We start from the raw sequence: 16,851 nt of genomic DNA, 5'->3' as shown, positions 1-16,851 counted from the left end.
AATCCGTCTCGAAACCCCAATCATTCTTTCCCATACTCCTCCCATATGGGAAGAATGAGGTGGGTTGAACAGCCATGTGCATCCTTCCTCACTGAGGTACCTTGAGATATCGGTTTCATCCCGTAGGAGAATTTGAAGTTCTCTGCAAGCCCCCTTAAAGTTTGTGCCACAGTCAGAGCGGATCATCTTCACAGGACCACGCATAGCAAAGAACCGCCGTAGAGCATTAATGAAGCTCGATGTGTCCATTGACTCTATGAGCTCGATATGTACAGCACGAACACTTAAACACGTGAAGAGTACTGCCCACCTTTTAGAGTTTGCGGCACCACCTCGGGTGCGACGGGTGGAGACATTCCAGGGGCCGAATACATCCAGGCCCACATTTGTAAATGGAGGTTCAGTGCTAAGAAGATCAGGTGGAAGATTTGCCATCTTTTGCTCTGCGGGTCTACCACGAAGTCTGTTGCATGTAACACACTTGTGCAGGTTTCTGGAGATACATTTCTTTGCCCCTACAATCCAGATGCCAGCCGTGCGGATAGCTCCCTCAGTAAAAACTCTGCCTTGATGGTGAACCCGCTCATGGTAGTAGTTTACAAGTAGAGTAGCTATGTGGCTGCGGCCAGGAATGATGAGAGGATGCTTTTCATGTGTCTCGATTGAAGCATGCTGGAGCCGCCCACCAACTCTTAAAAGTTTGCTATCATCAAGAATTGGGCTGAGCTTCCTCAGAGGACTGCTTTTGGGAATTACTTCGCCTTTCTCCAAACAAGACACTTCCACTTGGTATGTCTCCTTTTGTACACATCCAATAATGGTATGCCTTGCTTGCGACAGTGTATCCATTTTGTGTGGCTTCAAACAGTGATGCCAACCTTTGCAGTCTTGCCCATTGCCCATTGCTATCCTTCTCAGACCTGAAGGATTGGACGATGTGGATTAGGGAGGCCACAGCTCTGACAAGGGGTTGCCACATGGAGAATCTTTCAAATCGATGCGACCCCATACTCCTATGGGGGTTTGCAACAGTAGTAATGTGGCTTCTGACCTCTGTATCAGAGTCTGGATCAATGAGGTCATAGGATGTTTCTTTACCTGAGTCTATGTCCCCAGAACGTCTCAGAAAACGTGGACCTGTAAGCCAGTTGGTGCTTAAGAGACGAGCTGGATGCACTGACCTGGTGGCAACATCTGCAGGGTTTTCATCAGTGTGGACATATTGCCACTGTTCAGGGCATGAGAACTTCCTTATCCGTTCCACTCTGTTGCTGACATACACATAAAATCTCCTGCTTTCATTGTAAATATACCCCAGCACCACCTTGCTGTCAGTATAGAACTTCAGACTATCAAGACTAATGTCCAGCTCTTTCACAAGCAGCTCAGCAATTTCCACTGCCAGAACAGCAGCACCTAATTCCAACCTGGGAATAGTGTGGAATGGCACGGGGGCTAACTTGGCTTTCCCCATTATGAAACCTACATGACATTTACCTTCCACATCTTCCACTTTGAGATATGCCACAGCCGCAATGGCTTTGGTGGAAGCATCCGAGAAGATATGGATCTCTGTACGTTGTGCAGTGGACAGGGACGTAGCAATGTAGGCTCGGGAGATTGCAAACTGTTCCAAATCCTGCAGTGAATCCCTCCAGGTAATCCACTCTGTTGCCTTTTCAGACGGGAGGGGAGCATCCCAGTCACTACTGTCACGAGTGAGCTGCCGCAACAAGAGCTTTCCTTGAATAGTAACGGGAGCTACGAGACCAAGTGGATCAAACAAACTATTGATAGTTGCAAGAACTCCTCTTCGGGTGAATGGCTTCTCGCTCCTGGCAACACGGAATGTAAAAGTGTCATTCACAAGGTCCCAGCTTAATCCAAGACTTCGCTGCAAAGGAGGTGAATCTTTGTCCAGGTCGAGATTTTTCAAGTCTTTTGCATGATCTGTTGATGGGAAAGCCTGCATGACAGTTAGGCAATTGGATGCTATTTTATGAAGTCTCAAGTTGGAGATGGCAAGCATGCCTTGGGCTGCCTTGAGAAGACTGATAGCTGCTGTTGCAGATGGCAGTGACTTGAGTGCATCATCAACGTAGAAGTTCCTGTGTATGAACTCCTTTGCCTCCTCCCCAAACGCGCCCTCTCCATGTAAAGCTGCTCTCCGAAGCCCATAAGTAGCCACAGCTGGAGAGGGGCGGTTGCCAAACACATGGACTCTCATACGATATTCCACAACTTCTTTCGTGATGTCATTGTCTCTAAACCACAGAAATCTGAGGAAGTTCCTGTGGTCTTCCCTGACAACAAAGCTGTGAAACATCTGCTCAATATCTGCTGTGATGGCTACCTGTTCATGCCTAAACTGCATTAGGACTCCCAGCAGAGTGTTATTTAAGTCTGGCTCTGTCAACAGCACATCGTTCAAGGAGATGCCAAGATAAGGAGCGCTTGAATCAAACACAACTCGGATCTGGCCAGGCTTGCGTGGATGATAGACGCCAAAACTGGGAAGGTACCAGCATTCATCTCCATCGTTGAGTGCTGGAGCTGGTTCAGCATGATCTCGATCAAAGATATTCTGCATGAAAGCCAGAAAATGTCTCCTCATCTCAGGTTTCCTTTCTAGAGTTTTGCAGAGACTGGTGAAACGAGTCAGAGCTTGTCCTCTGTTGTTAGGCAGCCGTGGTCTTGGCATGCGAAAGGGAAGGGGAGCTACCCAACTGTTAGCATCATCTATGAACATCTCATTATTCATCAACTGAATGAACCGTTTGTCCTCAATAGATGGGGCAACTTCATTGTCATTCTCTGTTCTTTCGAAGATTTTGTTGCCAAGTAAATGATCATCAGAATTCTGAAACAGGCTGTCCAGAGGATGAAAGTGTGACAGGGTTTGAGAGTTGAGAGGTCTTATGCCTGTCCTTGTTGTAAGCTTCTCTTTCACAACTAGGTGGTTGGGACATGGACTGAAATGAGAGTGACGCCCATTCTCCAGAACGTTAGTCCGGTAGACATTAACTGCTTTCGGCTTGTGAGCTGCACCCAAACAGACGTCTCCAACTACGACCCAGCCAAGGTCCAGTCTTTGGGCATAGGGTGCATTATTGGGCCCGTTGCGTTGGTCTCTCACTTTATGGACTTGTAACACATCCCGACCCAGCAGAAGGAGAATTTGCGCATTTGGATCAAGTTCATGGATGAGATGAGTGATAGACTTTAGGTGTGGGTGGTGTTTGACTACATCAGGAGTAGGTATCTCCGATCTATCATCTGGGATATGGCTACACTCAATAAGAGTGGGAAGAGGAATGCTGAGACGTCCATCCAATGGCTGAGCCACAAATCCAACTCCTCTTCGGCCAGATAACTCAGTGACTCCAGCACATGTGCGCAGCGTGTAGGGAGAACCGGTACCCTTGAGGCCAAACAGGTGGAAGAATTTGGACCGAGCAAGAGACCTATTACTCTGGTCATCAAGTACGGCATAGACTTTTATAGATCTTTCTGGTTGTCCTCTAGGATGCACTTTTATGAGACAGATTTTAGAGCAAGAGCGGGAGTTATTGGCAATTCCACACACTTCTGTGCATTTGGAGATTATGTCAGGAGAAGCCGCTTCATCTTCCTCCCCGCCATGCTCATCCTCAGGGTCTTTGACAGCCCATGGAGCTGGTCCTGGATGAAGTGCTGTGACGTGCTTGTCACTGTTACACTCTTTACAGTGAATAATTGTTTTGCAGTCTTTAGCAACGTGTTCAGTTGAGGAGCAGCATCTGAAACAAACTCCACTATCTCGCAGGAACGTTTTGCGTTCATCCAGTGTCTTAGCTCGGAAGCCCCTACACCGCTTGAGAGGGTGGGGTTTTTTGTGAATCGGACACTGTCTGTCCACATCCAACTTACTGCTAGCTGACTCTGTGGGCTTGATGGCAGATGTTGATGTAATCTCTGTTTTGCTGGATGAGCTGCCCTCTCACAACGAACGTAATATGGTCAACACCTTGGAGACGCTTACAGCTGCTGTGAAGGCTCAAAACACCACCATTGAGCGTATGAGGGGAAACATCAGAGAGAGGCCTGCTCAAAATGAGACCCTTGAGCGACAGTTGGAAAACATCGCGGAACGGATCACTGCAGTTGTGAGGTCTCAGAATCAAAAGACTGACAACACCACGGAACAGAAGTTTGATACCATCATGGGGAGGCTCGCAGCTCTTCAACGGGAGATCGAGAGACCAGCCTCGGAGTGCTAGAATTCGAGCTGCTCACAAAGGAGAAATCAACAATATTCAACATTTGGACACCACGGCCCCAGCTGCAGGCCCAAGGCTGGAGCCCACCAAAACAACTCCCTGATAACGACTGTGTGATGACTATTCTTCCCGCCCCATGAAGGACACCTGGATTGGCTGGAGGACTGTTTACTTAGCCTGATAGGCCGAAGGACACTGTCTCAGCTAAACTATGGACACGCACACACACACACTTACACTGATAAGCACTCACTCATCCCCCTCCCTTTCCAACGCCTTCGATGCTTGTGCCCTACCGGGGATGATAGCAGTCAACTGGACCAGCACAGATGCTGCAGGACCGGATGTGCTGTCTACGCCGGCTCTCTCTTACCCTTTACCCGCCCCTGTTGCTTGTCTCGTGTTTCTATGGTGTATTGATAGTCATGTGCTTTTGTGCTGAGGTGTTTTTTCTTTTATCAAACTGTTCTCCCACTAGGAGCTCAGTCTGAGTGGAGTTTTTTTTTCTCCTCCTCTTACCTCATGTAGTGTATTTTCGTTATTTTTTTTCCTATCAGCCTACCTTCTGACATGTCTGCCCAATGTGATGTTTGTGTAAAGTTGGTCAGAAGGTTCCTTTGTGAGTGCGCATGCGCCATTAGCGTGCTGCCTGCTGTAACCCCTAATTTCCCTCGGGATGAATAAAGTATTCTGATTCTGATTCTGATTCTGAGACGTGGTTCCTGGAATGCGTGTACCTTTTAGGTGAGTTTTCTGGTTTCACTGTCGTCATCCCAAATGAGCTAAATGCAAAACTTGGATCATTACGAGTGCGGGCTTCTTTGCAGACAAAGTCAGTGAAGAATGAGAATGGTGGAAACTGGCCTTGGTTTTGCAGCTTGTACGCACTGCCTTGTGTCATCCATTTTTCTTGAAGGCCATACGGCAGTTTCTCCACTATTGGGTTAATGCCGCGAGAGGTATCCAGATAGGCGAGCCCAGGCAAACAACCTTCTAACTTTGCTGACCCCAACTCCCTTAACAAGTCACCAAGCTCTCTCAGGTTGAGAGGGTCCCTGTTGCTGATCTTAGGAAATCTCTCCAGTTTGTCCAGCAGAGCTTTCTCAATTATTTCAGGAGACCCGTAGTTCTCTTCAAGTCGCATCCACGCCATCCTGAGCCCTGCAGCGGGGTCATTGACATGAACAGCTCTGATTCTCCTGACTTGCTCAGATGATTGAGGACCTAACCATCTAGTGAGAAGGTCGAGCTCTTCATTGCAGGTGAGTTTTAGCCCTTCAATGATGTTCATGAAGGTAGACTTCCAGCCCCAATAATTCTCTGGACGATCATCAAACTTTGTCATCCCGGATGTCACAAGTTCCCGGCGAGCCATGTATACAGCAAAGTCATTAATGCCGGTATGGTTCAGAGCAGAGGGCTGCGCTGCTTGCATTCTAAGAGGATGTGTGTGTGGTTGAGGTTCCTGCAGGGGGGTGACACTACATGGATGAATCCCAGGGTAATTCTGAGCAGATGGATGCTTCATACCATTTTCTTCAAAGGTAGTATGGCTCTTGACACGAGCTGGAGTGGAGCTCAGTCCATCAATGGCTGTACGAATGGGATTCAGTTCGTTGTCCTGGAGTGGTGGCGCATGAGAGAAATCGCGTGGCCGACTGGAGGTGATATGGGACTCAAGGCCGGGCAACGACAGCTGACTAGAGTGCATTCTTGAGTGACACTCAACATAATCATTTGTTCTTTTTTCTGTGGAGTCAGGGGGAATTCCTATGATGTCCGCTGCCCTGAGATCTTGTTTAGAGCCGAGTTCTGCTACGGCTGATTCCAAAACCTCCGCCTCAGCTAAAGCCGCTGCAACTTCTTTCTCTTGCTTCAGTGTGGCCAGAGCAGCCTCCATGCGTGCCTCTTCTACTCTCAACTGGGCTTTTTCCACCATGAGTTCAGTTTCTTTTTTGACAAAGGTGGAGCGAGCACGCACTGCTTCAGCTCTTGCGCGTGCTTTAGCAGCTGCTTGTCAGGGTTCCTGGGTCGTTGACCCAGTGATTTCAGTTTGTTCATGTTCAGTTTGGTTCGCCACATTAATGTTCTCACTTCCTGTTTTTTCCCGTGTCAGCTTGTCTCCCGTGTCATTAGTCAGATTATGTTCAGCCCTGTACTCACCTGTTTCCAATCATTGTCATCATTCACCTGTGTATTTAAGTTCCTCGGTTTCACCAGTTCTCTGTCGTGTCATTGATGTTGATGTTCATGTGATGTTCTGTTGTCGTTTCCGCCTGCGTTCAGCCAGCCAGCCATTCAGCCTTCCAGTCAGTTGTCCAGCCAGCCAGCCATTTTCTCCCTTTGTTCTGTTCATCCACTCCTCACAATAAATCTGCACCTACCTGCGAGTCCTGCGTTTGGGTTCCTTCTTCCTCGCCGCCACACGACGCCTGACAGAATGACACGACCCGTGCCACGAAGACACGATTGGAACCCAGCAGACTCGGACCTCTACGAGCGGCAGGAGGCAGCGCTTTCCCGTTGGGCAAAGGAGCTCAGGGGAAAACAGCGGCTCTTCGCGGAGCGAGAGCACGTCTTCGAGGGCACTCGCTTGGCTCTGGGCGGGCCTCGGAGACGCCGCGTTCCCCCACCTGCTGCCTCACCTGTACCGGAGCATTTGCCATGGCGCTTCGGCCACTCCCTCTCTCGCCACTCCGCTCCTCGCTCCCACACCCGCCGCCTCATCCGCCGGACCTCCACCATCGCCGCGGCACAACGGCTACGCCTCCCACCTCAGCTCGACGGAGGCTACCGCGCCAGAGGCTCAGCTGTTTATCCCGGCCGCTTCCTCTTCCTGGAGAAAGCGGCGCACACGCCGCCATAAAATGGACTATTTTCAGCAATTCCCGGTGGTGAGTTCCAGCGACTGTTTTCCACCCTCGTTTGACTCTCCACTTCAACCCAATAATAAACCCGTCTTTGATTCATGGGACGTTTCCCTCCTAGAGGAGGAAGTGGACTGGGAAGAGTTTTTCTGCTCTGCTCCTCCAAAGACTGTAGATAGTGGTGGCAGGAAAACCCGAACATTCTCCCATACACCTGCCAGTAACACACACACCGTCACTATTTCCACACCCATTATTGAGCCATTGCCCACCAGCATGGGGGCCCAGTCTACGCCCACACCAGTGCCAGCTCCCAGGAGGAGGGCAGCTGCGACCCGGTCTAACTCCACACCCGCTTCTGTTTCTCAGGTGGGGGTGACTGGTGTCCAGCCGCCTTCCGTGCCCGTCCCAGCGCCCAGGCTGAGGGCAGCCAGAACCCAGCCTGACCTCCCTAGAGACTTGGAAGAGCTAACCGGTTCACCTGCTACGTCACCACTTCATCCACCTCCTGACCCAGCCTTTCACGCCCTCGCACTATCCCTAGTTAGGTTAGCTGAACTGTCCCCTGCCCAGGCACCAGCCTTACTAGCCCAAGCCGTAATTTTATCTCCGTCACTAGCTCAATCTGTAGCTCAGCCAGCAGCCTCACCTACCCCTGTTCATCCCTTAGCATCTCCACTCCAGTCAGTTCCCTCACCTGCTGTTCAGCTTTCCCTCCAGTCAGTTCCCTCACCTGCAGTTCAGCTTTCCCTCCAGTCAGTTCCCTCACCTGCTGTTCAGCTTTCCCTCCAGTCAGTTCACTCTCCTGCTGTCCAGTCTCCTGCTGTCCTCCAGTCACCTCCTGTAGCTCAGTCTCCTCCTGTTTCCCAGTCACCTGTCCACCATCCCGTCCAGTTCCCGGACCTGCAGCCACAGCACCCAGAGCCAGCTGTGAGCCGTCCTGCTTCTCAGCCAGGGGTCTCCGCACCCGCTGGCCCGGCCGCTCCTCAGCCAGGGGTTTCCGCACCCGCTGGCCCGGCCGCTCCTCAGCCAGGGGTTTCCGCACCCGCTGGCCCGGCCGCTCCTCAGCCAGGGGCCTCCGCGCCTACTGGCCCTGTCTGTCTCCGGCCAGAGGCCTCCGCGCCCGCATCGCCTGGTCAGGCCTCTGCCTCAGCTGCACCCACGCCCGGCCCGGCCTCTGCCTCAGCTGCGCCCACGCCCGGCCCGGCCTCTGCCTCAGCTGAACCCACGCCCGGCCCGGCCTCTGCCTCAGCTGCACCCACGCCCGGCCCGGCCTCTGCCTCAGCTGCACCCACGCCCGGCCCGGCCTCTGCCTCAGAGCCTTCGTCTGCTGCAGCCTCAGAGCCTTCGTCTGCTGCAGCCTCAGAGCCTTCAGCCTCGCCTGGCCCAGCCTCGTTTGGGTCTGGAGCTAAACGGCCATTTTCTAGACCGCTGGCTAGGCCACTGGCCGGGCGCCATCGCCGTCGTGGGCGGCCCACAGACCCTCTTCGCCTGAGTGGCCGCCGTCGCCTTCCGCACGGCCGGCCCCCGGACCGCCTTCGCCTGAGTGGCCGCCGTCGCCTTCCGCACGGCCGGCCCCCGGACCGCCTTCGCCTGAGTGGCCGCCGTCGCCTTCCGCACGGCCGGCCCCCCGAACTGTGTCCACGTCGCCGCCGTTGCCTTCCACGCGGTCGGCCCCCGGACCAGTGCTGTCGCCGTTGCCGTCCGCACGGTCGGCCCCCTGAACTGTCTCGTCTCGGCGACGGGCCGCGTGGACGCCCACCTGAACTGTCTCGTCTCGGCCACGGGCCACGGGGGCGCCCACCTGAACTGTCTTGGTGTGGACTCCGTCCCTCCGTCCTGGGCCCCCTCCGCCCACCCTGTTCTGGTTTTTTTCTTTCTCTTTTGGCCGTCGGGTGCCGGCCTTTGGAGGGGGGGGGGTACTGTCAGGGTTCCTGGGTCGTTGACCCAGTGATTTCAGTTTGTTCATGTTCAGTTTGGTTCGCCACATTAATGTTCTCACTTCCTGTTTTTTCCCGTGTCAGCTTGTCTCCCGTGTCATTAGTCAGATTATGTTCAGCCCTGTACTCACCTGTTTCCAATCATTGTCATCATTCACCTGTGTATTTAAGTTCCTCGGTTTCACCAGTTCTCTGTCGTGTCATTGATGTTGATGTTCATGTGATGTTCTGTTGTCGTTTCCGCCTGCGTTCAGCCAGCCAGCCATTCAGCCTTCCAGTCAGTTGTCCAGCCAGCCAGCCATTTTCTCCCTTTGTTCTGTTCATCCACTCCTCACAATAAATCTGCACCTACCTGCGAGTCCTGCGTTTGGGTTCCTTCTTCCTCGCCGCCACACGACGCCTGACACTGCTAGGCTTGCAGAAGACTTGCAGGAGCTGTTAGAAGAACTAGCAACAGATCTGGTCACATATGACTTCACAGATGTTCTTGGAGAGCTAGTCTTCTGTTGATCTTCTGTATCTGGCTTATTGTCCATGATGACTATTCGGCATGCAAGGTACAACTAAACAAGGCAGGAAGACTAATGAGCGTTAGCGGTCTCTGCTATCCAGACTTGCTGTATTATCCCTGGTGTGATGCTGTTTTTTCACTATTCTGTCCCCTGCGTGCGTGGTTCTGGTACATGAAGTGACAGATAGCTAAACATATGCCGTAAGCACTGAAAGCGTTGAATGATGAGTCAGGCGTGAAAGTAAAGTTGAGGGCTGTTTACTTGTTTGTCTTCATCAACGTACAACTTACAGTGATTTCCCAGAACTTGTGAAACTACAAAAAATACAAAAAGAAATATGCTCAATAAAGAATTATGCATTTGCTTCACATGGCGAACAGATCTAGGCATTTATATATAAATCTCTCCAAATATGCATAAAATCGATAAAATATACACCACTCACTACTTATAAAGATGAAACACAATTCAAACTTACAAACAATGCTTCTCCATGGCATAACACAGGTGGATGCTTAAGGATTAAACAGGGAGACTTCTGGTACGCCTCATTGTGCAAATCCCAATACTAAAATGGCTTCCTGCATTACCCCACTCATGTGACTCTAAACATCCAATAGGAAACTCTTCCTGTATCACCCCACTCATGTGACTCTAAACATCCAATAGGAATACAAGCCAAACCACATAAAAATTCACTTGACCGCAGTCTCCAAGCTAACCACTAGGAGATGCTAAAATTCTCAATGTGCACATAACATTACATACCTGCTACAATGTAGCTACCTAGTAGCATTGTTTCCTGTGGTTTCTTGAAAGACAACGTACTTATGTACATATCAGTATTTCCTGTAGGTTAGCTACAGCTGAGCCCTGAAGTCATGGATAATGCATAGTGGAGTTTCAAGTTTTGCAGTGCAACACGGTGACAGTGGATTTAGCATGCTTCAGTACAGTCTAAACAGGTATTGTTGAAAATCCATTGACTTGACATGAATCTAGTAATGAACTAAGCACCGCAGTAATTCATCATGAGGGAAGAATATTTTACTTCTGCCTGTTTGCATAGCACTGTGGACGGGTGTTACCATACTGAAGACAGCATGGAATATAAACTAAGTTAAACTCAAATAAACATGTGATATCTAAATGTAAATAAATCACTGTGACATGCATGTCCTCTTCTCTTCTCCTGAATAATGGTAACTATAGTTTGGTAGGTGTTGGAAGCTGTCAGTGTTCACCCATATGAGAGCATGAGTTATTATAATTTATCTATATATAGGTGTTTGTCAGGACTGCAGCTTAAGGGGTGTGTACGTAACCAAAATATGAAGAGCTTATTTACTTCCAGGAAGGAACCATGAAGGCTTCAGGCCGAGTATCTGTCTATTTAGTGGGAAATGCACAGCAAGCTATTTTAACATAGTGCAGAGGAGCTGCAGACTGCAGCCTGAGGACAGGAGATGAGGTGCTGAAAGTTTTTTGTGTGTGAGGAGTGAGGGGAGCTGCTATTTCTTTAAGCTTGTTCCCCATTCAGGATTCAGATTTCAAACTTTTGGCTTCACTGTGGGGTAACGTGAAAACTCTGGACTCTCATGGAGTGTCCAAAACACACATGCCAGTATCATGGGAAGTGATGTCAGTACAGAAGTACCTTAAACCTGCATTCCTAATAATGGTCACCATGGGCAATTACTGTGGTTGCAAAAAGACTTCTGGTCCTATGCAAAATAGAAAAAGGATTTCTGACTTGACCTCTATTAACACTTGTTATTACACAAGTATGTCGTTACAGTAGCCAGTGAACGTGTAGCTTTACAGTCAGATTCCACTGCTCTTATGTCACATCTGATTTCTGATTCTAAAACACCAAGAAATATCAAAACAGGACATTACAAATCAGTGGAACACATCACAGCAGCAGTTAACAACTACTTGGTACAGGTCTATGTGGCATACCATCTATGTGGACTCTCCTGGATACTAGTAACAACAGTATAATTGCACTATATATTGCCTCTTATCTTATAAGTTAAGGTTATAACGCTAACCAGAACTGCCACAAAATAAAAACACCTTAAAATTATTGCAGCATTTAGGACCAGCTGACCAACTGTCCAAAAATCATTAGCCATTGCAGCATCTTCACCAAGTGAAACACTGGGTGAGTTTTATTGTGAGGTCACAGGAAAATATTTGACACCACAATCCATAATTACAAGTAATAGCAGCTGTTGATTTTATGTACAAAAACAAACAAGTTGTTAAGGTGGTTTAGAAGAGAATAATTGATGAACGGGAATGGAAGAAGGTTATGAGTCAGGTTAACAACTTTCCTGTGCCATCATAGCAAAGCTGCTTAGCTGTGCTGTTGGCACAGAGTTACTGGCATGAGACAAAGTCAGATCACATTTGTTCTTGGCGTGATGAAAAGAGACCAAATATTGAATGAACATAAATGTGTCTGGTTGTGCTATAAACAGAAACACTAGTTGTGTCTGTTTTAGTCCAGGCTCAAGAAGTGTTTGTTTCCTCCAGGATTCTGTGACTATTAGATCACATTTATTGTTACCACCAGCAACTACATCCATCGTCTAATCCAGCAGAGCTAGAATCTTCAATATTACATTTGATCTAGAATTTATTCTAAAGAAGACTGAAACTACATTCAGGACCAAGATAAATCAGTTACTGGGGTTGTGTAAGCTGTGCAAGTTTTCAAAGTGAGCTGTATCAAAGCAATACGTTTAAAGTTCCCCACACAGCTTGCTGCCTTGAAGCCAACTGAGTCACATCATTTACACTCCTGCAGTTTGTGAGGATGATCACCCACTTTTCATCCTTCAAGACCCCCCAGTGCTCTTGGAGTTGTCACGCAGAAATCCCGCTCACGCTCCCCATCACGCTCTATAAATATATCTAGATCAATACCACATTCGTCTCTGCAGGGCAGCTTGAATGGAGGAGAGAAGATGCAGGACAGAGTATTTTGCAAGGAGAATGAGGACACAAAATAAGGGACAAAAGAAACAGCTAAAAGAGCAGGTACACAAAAACACAACAATTAAGAGACAGAAGACAAAGAGACATCTAATGTTCAGGAGAATTTCTTCACCTCAAAGACACAAGCAGATTTTACCTTCGGGTGTTTCATTATTTATTTCCCAAACTTTTTTGTTTTTTGTTTTAATAAACGCTATTCTTACTTGACTAACAGCAGTCAAATTGAGTTTGGGATACATGAGAGCAAAATGTTTTAATTAAAACAGACTTCTTTGGAGAAGTCCTTGAAATCCTGATGATGAAATATTGCTGACCCTATTACATCAAGATGCTTCGCTCAAAGGCAGAAGTCTTTATGCACAGAACAATGACACCAGAAACATAGCTTGTGTTGAACTTCTGATGACAGCCCTCTAGAGAGAACAACAAGAGAGGAAAAAAGGAAAGAAACACCAAGACAAGAAGTGGAGGGAGAGAAGAAGGGAGTAAGGGAGAGGAGAGACAGACTGGAAGCAAAGCCTTCTTGAGATGTCACTCAGAAGATTATGACTCCAGACTTCATAGCCTGCTGTCTGGTAGCTACTTAGCATGTGCTAATGCTGTGCTAAATAGAGTTTAAAGGGAGTATGGTAACAGACACTTCACATCTGATCCAAAAAAGGAAACAGTCCGTTGCACAATGACTATATTTTTCAGGATACAAGCGATAGACTGAAAAAGACAAAACAGAAAAGAATGAAATTTGAATTAAAATCTAAAAGAAATGAAGTAGAAAAAAATGTTTGACTAAAACGAGCTGTCACGGTGCTTCATCTACTTGTTAGTATAATTACAAAGACAGAGCTGCTCCCTGCTACACGTCCACTGACTAAACCAATTCTTTGATCAAAACCTGGCATTTATACACACACTCGCTCTCTCTCACAAACACACACATATGTATGCCTACATTTAGCTTGGTCAGATGCATTCCCCATTGAGACTTTAAAAAAAACATGTTAAAGTGAAATGATCTACTCACTTTGATCTGTATTTATCACATTTACCCTCACTTGCCAATTATTAGTCCACCAGTCAGAACTTCCCAATTTTTAATGGACACTTTCATCATAGTAGGATTAATGCATCAAATTGGGTAAAGAGTGGGAAAAAATAATTATGTAGATAGGAACATATTTCACACACTTGTGAAAATTAAAATGAGATTTGTGAAAAGGTGCATAAGAACAGAATCACGGTCACACATGCGACTTTCTCTGTACTCAAAACTCTAACTAGATTCTTAGGTTTTGCTGTTGATAGTTCATTAAGCTCTCTCTCATATCTTACCAAGCACATGAGTCTGTCAAGCTTAGCTTGATCCCCAAATATGGATGTGCTGTATATAGAGCTATACTAAAGAACAGCATTTTAAAAAAAGAAGAAGAAAGATTCAGTAAGGCGTTAATCCCTAGCAGTTACACTAGAATTGTAATTTTAGCATGATTGGAGCTGAAGGAACTGTTAGCATAACTAAAAATACGTTATGATGTGCAATTCGTCAAATCCGTCTTTTGTTTATCAGGACACCTTTTTTTTTGGATTTGATTAATCTATATGTTTTTCAACTATCCTACAAACTGTACTTCTGGTTTGGACCCAGGAACTGTCAATCACTGCTGCTTATTTTGGACTCCATATAACATAAAATCCCTCAGGGGATATGCCAGGGATGGTATGAAGGATGGGATTTTGATGATTTAGGGACAATGTGTTGATTTTAAGCATTCTGTAGTTAGGATTATTCCCTTAATATCCATCCATCCATCCATTTTCTATAGAAGTCTGTGGTCCCCACATGCTTCAAAAGATCCACCATCATCCCTGTGCCCAAGAACAGCAAACCCTCATCCCTGAACGATTACCGGCCAGTTGCACTGACCTCGGTAGTAATGAAAGTGTTTGAGAGGCTGCTGAAGAACATCATCTCCTCCTCCATCCCAGACACCACAGATCCGCTGCAGTTCGCCTACAGATCCAACAGATCCACAGAGGATGCCATCGCCCACGTCCTACACACCACTCTCAGCCACGTGGACAAGAAACAGGGTAACTATGTGCGAATGCTGTTTGTTGATTACAGTTCAGCGTTTAACACAATAGTGCCCTGCAGACTGTTCACAAAGCTCAGGGATCTGGGACTTAACAGCCGTCTGTGTGCATGGGTGTTGGACTTCCTCACTGGCAGAACTCAGGTGGTGAGGGTGGGCAGGTGCTTCTCCAACAGCATCACCATCAACACAGGAGCACCTCAGGGATGTGTCCTCTCGCCACTGCTCTACTCCCTCTACACTTCAGACTGTGTGGCCACCCATGGCTCCAACACCATTGTGAAGTTTGCTGACGACACAGTGGTGTTGGGTGCCATCTCCAACAACGATGAGGCGGCCTACATGGATGAAGTGAAGAATCTGGCATCGTGGTGCCAGGACAACCACCTCCAGCTGAACGTCAGCAAGACCAAGGAGCTGGTGGTGGACTTCAGAAGGAGTCAGCACAGAGACTACAAGCCCATTATCATCAATGGAGCTCCAGTGGAGAGGGTGCAGTCCTTCAAGTATCTTGGTGTCCACATCTCCTCAGACCTGACATGGGCTGCCCACATTCAGGTCCAGACCAAAAAGGCTAGGCAGCGCCTGTATCACCTACGACAACTGAGGAAGTTCAGGGTCTCTCCAAAGATCCTCAGGATTTTCTATACAGGCGCTGTGGAGAGCATCCTCACACAGAACATGACATCGTGGTTTGGGAACAGCTGTGTGAAGGACCAAAAAGCTCTCCAGAGAGTGATCCGTACAGCAGAACGCTGCTGCAGGATTGCTCTCCCCCCGCTTCAGGACACCTACACCAGGAGATGCCGGCCTAGAGCAGCGCAGATACTGTAACAAACTGTTCCAACTTCTGCAATCTGGTAGAAGGTTCCGCATCTTCCGGGCAAGGACAGAGAGACTCAAGAGGAGCTTCTATCCCCAAGCCATCCGTGCCCTAAACACACACACCCGCCCTCCCACATCCTCTATAATTGACAGACAGGACTCTTCCAGACACTAAACCAAGGCACAATGTACATTTCAATTCCTTTAATTTAAAATATGTTTATATTGTCTATCCTGTAAAATAGTCAGATGTCTATTCATATTACAGTTTTTCTCGATTGCTTAAACACTGTACCCAGGCCTCTAAACTAAAATTTCAAAACCGTAACGCTATTGTTCAAAAAGCTCACCCATTTCCCTGAACTATAAACACTATTCCCTGCTTTGACACATGACTCAAATTTGGTGAACTGTTACTGCAAAACTCTACACACAAATCCCTACATTTTACAGTGCTTACACCATGTAGTCATTTAGAAAGCACTAGCATGCAATAATGTTAACTTACAGTTTTTTCTGAATGCTCAAACCCTAACTGTGATTCCTGTAGCACAATCTCTAAAACTATTCAGACTTATAGCAAAACCACTCACTGAGTTTGCAAAACTAAAAGCACAAAAACTGCTTTGCACTCAGTTTGCAATTTTGTAACACACACTTTGCAAAACTGTAGGCACAATTCACTGCACAACACTCAATTACCAAATTTCCAACACACTCCTAGCAAAAGTATACACATGTATGGCTATCATTAACACTAATTTGCCAACTGTCTGGCACACTTTCACATGTGAAAACTTTTTTAGATCATTAGTTCACTTTGCAATCAGCCTAAGCACTATAATACAGGTAAGCTGTGTGTGCGGAGTACAATGGAGGGAGCAGAAAGAGTGAGAAGTAGAGGAGGCCGAGGAAGAGGACGTGGAGGTGAAGAAGTAGGATGAAGAGGACGACAAGGACAAGGAGGAGCAAGAGGAAGACGAGGAAGGGGGAGAGGAAGGGTAGGAAGAGTAAGAAATAGAATTGCTGATGACATCAGAGCTACAATAGTGGACCATGTAATCAACCGTGGAATGACCCTGAGGGTAGCTGGCCAACGGGTCCAGCCTAACTCGAGCCGCTACACTGTAGCAAGTACCATAAGGACATCTTGAAATGAGAATCGGTGAGTACAGTCACTTCGCACAAAGATTTGTAGCACTGCCATATGCCAATGAGAAACACACCAATACCATTGATGTAAAAATACTGAAATTGTTACTTTACAGAATTGCTAGATGACAAGATGCTGGGGGCAGAGGAAGCATGTTCACTGCAGACCAAGTAACCCATATAGTCATTATGGCGATTGC

At 47.6% G+C, this 16,851-nt stretch overlaps 1 protein-coding gene across 1 annotated transcript in view; it reads right to left on the bottom strand.

Moving 5' to 3' along the window:
* The window catches only part of LOC146708407 (neuronal acetylcholine receptor subunit alpha-3-like), a 40,140-nt gene that overhangs the window by 14,239 nt on the left and 9,050 nt on the right, over positions 1-16,851 (bottom strand). The gene's annotated exons all lie outside the window — the stretch shown is intronic.

Source organism: Copadichromis virginalis, linkage group LG6 (genome assembly GCF_057382275.1).
Source record: "Copadichromis virginalis isolate Kocher_CV1m ecotype Utaka linkage group LG6, C_Virginalis_male_GT1.1, whole genome shotgun sequence".
NCBI lineage: Eukaryota > Metazoa > Chordata > Actinopteri > Cichliformes > Cichlidae > Copadichromis > Copadichromis virginalis.
This window is presented reverse-complemented; position numbering and strand designations above follow the sequence as displayed.